We start from the raw sequence: 7,500 nt of genomic DNA, 5'->3' as shown, positions 1-7,500 counted from the left end.
ACAGAAGGTTTAAGAATTCTACCTGCTGCTACCGCAGACCTCTTGAGTTGCTCCACTTGCTTTGCATAGTGCATAAAGAACACCTTGGATGACTACCAGCCGGTGTATGAACAAAGATGTTCAAAGTCCATATAATTAAAGAAATTACATGGAAGAGGCAACTTTCCTCGGATCATGACTTACGGGTGTACTGTCTGGATCCGCTCTGCGAATAACACAAGTGAGTTTCGCCCTCCCTTAAAGTCTGAAGTTCTATGAAGATGGACACAGAGATGCATCTTCCTTCAGAGGACAGAATCTCTTGGGACCCCACCTGTTGGTGGGTAGCTCGTTCTTGGTAAGAAACGTTGGGTCTGGAAATAGATTCAGTTCTCCCTCCAAGAACTGGACGTGGCCCTCCTCTCTAGAGAGAACCACTATTTCACTAACTCCGGCCCCCATAGTGAGTACAAACAGAAATATGACTTTTAATTCAAATCCTTCTAAGCGCACTCTTCATTGTTCATTATTTAGGTACTATGAAGAATCTTATATAATGACCATGAAATGGGTCTTGGAGGCGCGGAAGGACTAAGCCTAGCATGGGCCTTCGTAATTCATTATAAATGTTGTTAGAAAGGTCGACCTGAAAGGCATATAGTATCTGTCTTGTCAAGGCAGACTTGCACAATAATATTGTATTGGCTGCTAAACCTTGCTCAAGAAGGTGAATGAAGAATGATAAATAGAAATCTATCGAAGTTTCTTTTGGTTTCTTCGCCTTGACAAAGGATAGCTATTTCTTCCCTAAAGCCTCATAGTGTCTTCTGGTTTCCTACAAAGGTCTAAACTGGCTTTTGATACCCCGAATCTTTTTCTCATTGCTGAGGAGAGAAAATCATGAGATGTAGGTTCTGGGTTTTCTGTGATGAAGCGAAGACAGTCGACTTCTGTACTCATTGAGACAGGGATGGATCCGGTAGCGGTACGAACTTTAGTCGTAATTCCAATGCAAAAGGGAGCCACATGCTGTTTGGCCACTTGTGGGCCACAATTGCCGCTTTCCCTTTGAAGGATCTCAGTTTGTCGAGGACCTTCAGAAGGAGGTTGTGCGAAGGGAACAGATAAATACTGGACCATCTGTTCCAGTCTAGGGACATAGCATCCACCGCCTCCTCTAGCCGATCCTCGTATGGGGACACATAACAATCGATTTTCTTATTGTCTTTCGTCGCAAAGAGCTGATTTGAGATGACCTCGACCCTTGTCGATTCAGGCATCTCACTATCACGTCGCTGTCTAGAACCAGTCTTATGTGGGTCGAGTGGCGAGGAGATACTTTCTTTAAAGTCAGAAGAACCGCCATGGCTTCTAGAAAGTTGATGTGAAATGACTTGAAAAGATTGGACCAAGCTCCTTGGACTTTCTTCTGATGAGAGTGACCTCCCCAGCCTTTCTTTAAAGCGTCTGTGTGGATAGTCACTGACGAGGGAGGAGGTTGAAGAAGTATTGATTTTTTCAATTGCTTGGCATTGGACCACGGCTTGAGAAGCATTTACAATTGAGTCGGAAGTGGCCTCATTAGATCTCTTCGCGTATTTGATGCATATTTTCTCCGGACTCCTGTTGCATCCTTTAGCTATGCTCTTAGCACTAGATCTGTTATCGAGGCAAACTCTAGAGAACCCAGCACTCTCTCCTGTTCGCGTCTTGATATCCGTTTAGATTTCAATAGTCTCTTGACAGATCCTGCTATTTCTTTCCTCTTCTTCCCAGGAATGGAAAGCCGATGTGACTCCAATTCCAGTGGATTCCCAACCACTGAAACATTTGAGCTGGACATAGTCGAGACTTTTTTATGTTGATCTTGAATCCCAGATGTTCCAGTAATTGGATCACTGTCATAGAGGCTTGCACGCATTCTGTCCTGGATGCTGCCCACACCAGGCAGTCCTCCAAGTAGGCCACTACTTGGATCCCCTTTAGGCATAATTGATGGACGGCTGCGTTCGCAAGCTCCTTGAAAATCCTTGGCGCTATGTTTAGCCCGAAAGGCATGGCTCTGAAGGCGTAAATTTTCTATGTAACTTGAAGCCTAGGTAGGAGGAGAGGTGACGATTAATTGGAACGTGCCAATAAGCTATAGAGATCCTTTGTAACTCTGGCCAGATGGGTTTTGGCCACTACCATGAACATGTCTTGGTTCTTGGGGTCACTTGCCATCGTTTCTAATGTCGTTTGCAACGACATCGACGCCGCAAGTCTTTCTTTCGTCTCTTGCTCTCTGCGCAAGAAAAACTCTGACAGCTTTGGAAAATTCACCAAACTGAAGTTCAGCAATATCAGCTTCCAGCTTCCCGACTGAGAAGGTAAGGTTGACGCCCTTCCAGTATTTTTGGTCTAAGGTCAAGGTTAGAGATAATGGCTTGCACTCCTCCAAGGAGGGGCAAGGTTTCCCTGCCTCCACTGCCTTTAAGGCTGCCTTATATCCCTTTTCCATGAAGGGAAAGGCTCTAGTTGAAGAGGACACAAAGGAGGGAAGCTTCTTACTCAAGGCAGGCACCTTTGAGTTCATGAAGCCCCTCTCTTTCATTGAGCTCGCTAGTAACGCCTGTGCTTCACTATGGTCAAGAACTATGACCTCCTTCAGCTCCGTCTCCTCCTTTGAGGCTGGCTCCTTCTTAAGACGGGCATAGCAGTTCGGGTAAGAGTTTTTGTTGGGTCAAAATTCCACATCTTCCAGGGGAATTACACCCAACTTCTCCGAAATAACAATCTTCCTGGTTGCCATTGGCATGTTTTCGGCATACCTCCAGGGATTGGTATCGAAGCACAAAGGAAGATCCTTCACGGTGAGTCACTTCTGGGGCCCATGTGATGTTGCAAATCTACGTATCTGCAGTTTCATTGCAGCTTCCTTTTCATCATTCTTCTTTTGTATTTGTTGAATCATCTCAACAATAGAAGAAAGAGTCCTTCCCATGTCATCTGGGATAGCACACGATGTAGAGGGAACAGGTTTTGGGCCGGAACCGATGTATAATCCGACACCTCCGACATCCTATCGTCCAATTGGACGTCTTGAAGGGCGGCCGAGACTTCAGAATCTACCGGATTCTGGGCAGCTGGTATCTCCTCCTAAGGCTTAGGAATGACTGCATCAGCCGATGCCTTAGAGAAAACGTAGGCCCTCATCTTCTCATTTGGAAGGTAGGGGCCTGAAGTGTTTTTCTGAAAACTCCTCACCCAGGTTCGTAAGTTTTCCCTGGCAGCCTCCCTTGACTCTGCCGACTTAGTGGTGTCAAATGCCTCAGTAATCAGGTTAAAACATATGGTACATACCTGAGGGTCCCAATACCGGAGATCACCTTTGGAGACTGAGCATGCTGCGTGCCTCCTGCATAACTCATGTCCACAGAAGTGCTTACTGTGGACATTGCAGAACATACTCCTGCACTTCGGATGGTCCTCCTGTAAAGAGAAGAGAATTCATGAGTATCAAGTGAAGGCTTTTCACTTATTATTAATACATGTAGCTTATACAGTAAAGCTAGAAAGGAAAGAAGGAAAGACACATACTTGTATTTCCTGCCCAGCCAATTGTTGTAACCTCCCAAGATATTAAAACTAAGGTTAATTCTATTCTAGAATACCTTATAAATTTTTCTAGATGGAAAGTTTAGGTGTAGCTCACACCTTAAAATAAAGTTTTAAAATACGGTATAGAATGAATACAGAAAGAACTCACTTTCTATATATTGTACGGTCTCAACAAAAGGTTGTACAAGAAAACAATTAGTATGTTGGAAGAACGTTTGTGTTACAACAAACACTGTACTGTATTTTCATTGATAGAGTGTGTACTACACCACAAATATAGCAACTACTGTACATCGCATGCTGTCGTGCCGGCATGTACCGGCACGTGCCGGCCGGCATTTACCCCTGTAAAGATCAAAGGTATAATACCTTTAACTAATAGGCGGTAATTCACTGGTTCGCAAATGTGTGCCGGCCGGCAATCACTGCTGCCCGGCAACTAAAAACACTAGCACCCGGCTGCCGGCCTCTAATCATGGTGGCCGGCAGATCTCGGGATGTGTTTCTACTGCCGGCAGGCAAAGGTAGCGATACCCATGCCGGCCGGCAGTGACTACGAACCAGAGAACCTTCACATATCCGGCTTCTGGCCGTTAAAGCTGGCAGCCAGGCTAAGGGTACAATACACTAGCAAGAGAAACAGTATGGATATAAGGTTATAAGGCGTCATTGCCATACAACCTTCCATCCAGAAAGAGTGAACATATGGAAGGGGAGAATGTAACATTCTGGCTTCCTATCTATCCATAGCCTGCCGGGCTCTACCAGCAGACACAGAAGAGAGACCAAGGGAGGTCTGGGGTTCACTCTGTAAAAGAAAAAGGGTCTCTGCCGGCCGGCACGTTATTGCCAGCCGGCAGAGAGCTGAGCCGGTCCCACATCCTAACCTACGCTAGGTACGGAAGTAAGACTGCGGCCAAGAGATGTGATGACTAGGTCATCACTAAGAAAGATAGGGGGGGAAGGTATAAGGGTCCTGTAAACTTCGTTCTAGTATGGGACACACCCAGCAGTTAGGAAAGCTCACCCTAACCTATGATTCTCTATTAGGGAGGAAGATTGGCAATACTTGCTATCCTCCTCTATACCAGAACAGAGTTAGGTGTAGTTATTTCGCCAGGCAATGGAGAAAACTCATTCTCCAGCCAGAGAATAACAACACAGGACAGTCTGCTAGACCACTAGAGGAAGGAATCATCTCGTACAGAATCCTTCAGATGTGGAATAGGGAAGCAAAGCCTCCTGTGTCTGCACCTAACCTAGCAAAGGGAACTCATTCTCTATGCTAGGAAGACGCAGACCACAGACTAGAAACTCTGATGTTCTGCCCCAACCCAAAAAAACCAGTCACTCTAACTACCAGGTCAGGACACACATATCCTAAGGGTTACTCAGAGGGAGAGAGGGATTAAACTTAGTCTCCGGAAGAGAAAAGAACAATCATGGATGTGCCAAAAGTATACTACAGCCCCATAGTCTACTAGCCTATGTGCGGTGAGAATCGATTACCTAAATCACCGAAACTCTCGTATACAATCTTGGAGAAGAAAATTCAACAATATCTTACATGTATAAAATATTTGCCTATAGCTTCAATAACGTAACACTCGGAAAAATTTATATCTTGCATGAAAGTAGTAGGGCCAGACGCCTAGGCTACTAAGCCTCGCTAAGGGCAAGATCGGTTACCTAAATCTCCGAATTGAAAACTAACGGCATCATATAAGAATTCCTAGAGGTGTTAAATAGCTAAATTTATTAACGCGAAATAACTGGGAACGTCGCTCTGGCTAACTAAATGACCCCTGTATAGTGAGCGACAGCATCCAAGATGCCTCCAGTAGGCAACAGCTCTTGTTTACGTTAAAATCACTTTTGATTAAATCCAAAACAACAAGAGCTTACATTTATACAAAGTGAAGAGAATACTCAACTTTCTAGGGGCAGAAAAGGCCGGAGAAGGCATCATAATGTTGAATTATATCCAGAATTACGGGAGAACACAAGGGAAAACAAAGAGTAGTAGAGCTACATGAAAAAGGAATAAAGATGGCGCTGCCGCCTTCATCATATACACACTGGAAACGGAATAGGAGAGATGCCTTATGAGCGGCTCTCTTTTCATTCTCGTTTTTAGATTCTTGTCACTGTAACCCCTCGAAGCGTTAATACTGTTCGGGGTGAAGATAGCTATGTGACGTGTCAAAAATACGTCCTTTGATATTATGCGATATCCTTGTTAGATTTATTTAGGGATATCCGCTCCAGGAGTCAGAATTCTGGATACCTTAAGGTAAAATTCTCTGTAGTCGAATATACCCTAGGAAGCTACCCTTTAGGAACTTCCATCAGGACGACATGGCCTGAGCCCAAATATATATATATATATATATATATATATATATATATATATATATATATATATATATATATATATATATATATATATATATATATATATATATATATATATATATATATATTTATATATATATATATATATATATATATATATATATATATATATATATATATATATATATATATTTATATATATATATATATATATATATATATATATATATATATATATATATATATATATATATATATATATATATATATATATATATATATATAAATATGTATATATATATATATATATATATATATATATATATATATATATATATATATATATATATATATATATATATATATATATATATATATATATATATATATATATATTCATAAAATCTTTGTGATGCTATTTTTGATAAAAATATTTTTTTTAACCTACATAATAATAATAATAATAATGATGATAATAATAATAATAATAATAATAATAATAATAATAATAATAATAATAATAATAATAATAGGTCAACAAATAAAAAAAAATTCTATTAAACGTTGGAACAAAAAACAATAAAATTTCCCATTTTCATTATAAAGTCTATTTTTTGTCCTAATCACATCAAATCGATAATACTTTTAACAGTTTAATCTCAAAGGTATAGATTTCAACATATTCAAAAGAATAAACTCCAGAATTGGTTAAAATTTAAGCTTTTAGATAATCTGATCTCAAAGTCAGAGGAACAAGCTTATATCGTATAGGAATCCAATACTCTGTTTTAGGCGATTAGAGAATTAATTTTTTAATTGTCTTTTATTTTGAAAAAAAATAAGACCACAGTGTTATATAACAATAGGTTCTAAAAATTCGTTCTCTTCAAATTTGTTAGAAGTGTGCTTTGAAGATGTCAGGCGTCGCTGGCAAGAGCTTTGAGTTGGATAAGTTCATTTGCTTTTTAAAATCCTATTCAAGCCTATATACTTTTTATCTTTTTTAATACTGATATTTTATGTTTCCTTCTTCTTTGTCTATTCCTTATGTTGATTGAAGAAATATTACACCAAATATTTAAATTGTTACTAAACTACTGAAAGCAGCTCTTTATAGAATACGAGAAACACCAAGCAAAAATTAAAAGAAAGAACATTATATTTTTTGTATTTTGGAAAACCAAATTTCTTACAAAATTCAAATTTATGTACATTATATTCAACATAAAAAAGATTCATATCAGTAAGCAATTAAAAATTTTATTTTTGATAAAGGTAAAATATCTAAAAGAATTAGAATACCAGAAAGTTTTAAACCCCGAATATTTCTATGTGACATAAATCGCTACTAATGTATCAATTACTTCCACAATGATCATTTTGACAAAACTGTGCAAATCAAAGAAATTTTAGGTTATACAGTCCTCCATGTTAATCATTAAGGCAAAATATGAAAATTCACGAAATGATTAATTCCAATAATTTAGAAAGTAAAGTCAGTCTCCTAAATGGGAACCGGAATGAGATTTTCTCTTCTATTCCCGTGAGGTGGAATATTCCCTCTTG

Source organism: Palaemon carinicauda, chromosome 34, assembly GCF_036898095.1.
Source record: "Palaemon carinicauda isolate YSFRI2023 chromosome 34, ASM3689809v2, whole genome shotgun sequence".
Taxonomy (NCBI): domain Eukaryota; kingdom Metazoa; phylum Arthropoda; class Malacostraca; order Decapoda; family Palaemonidae; genus Palaemon; species Palaemon carinicauda.
The sequence above is the reverse complement of the archived record's forward strand: the minus strand, read 5'-3'. Positions refer to the sequence as shown.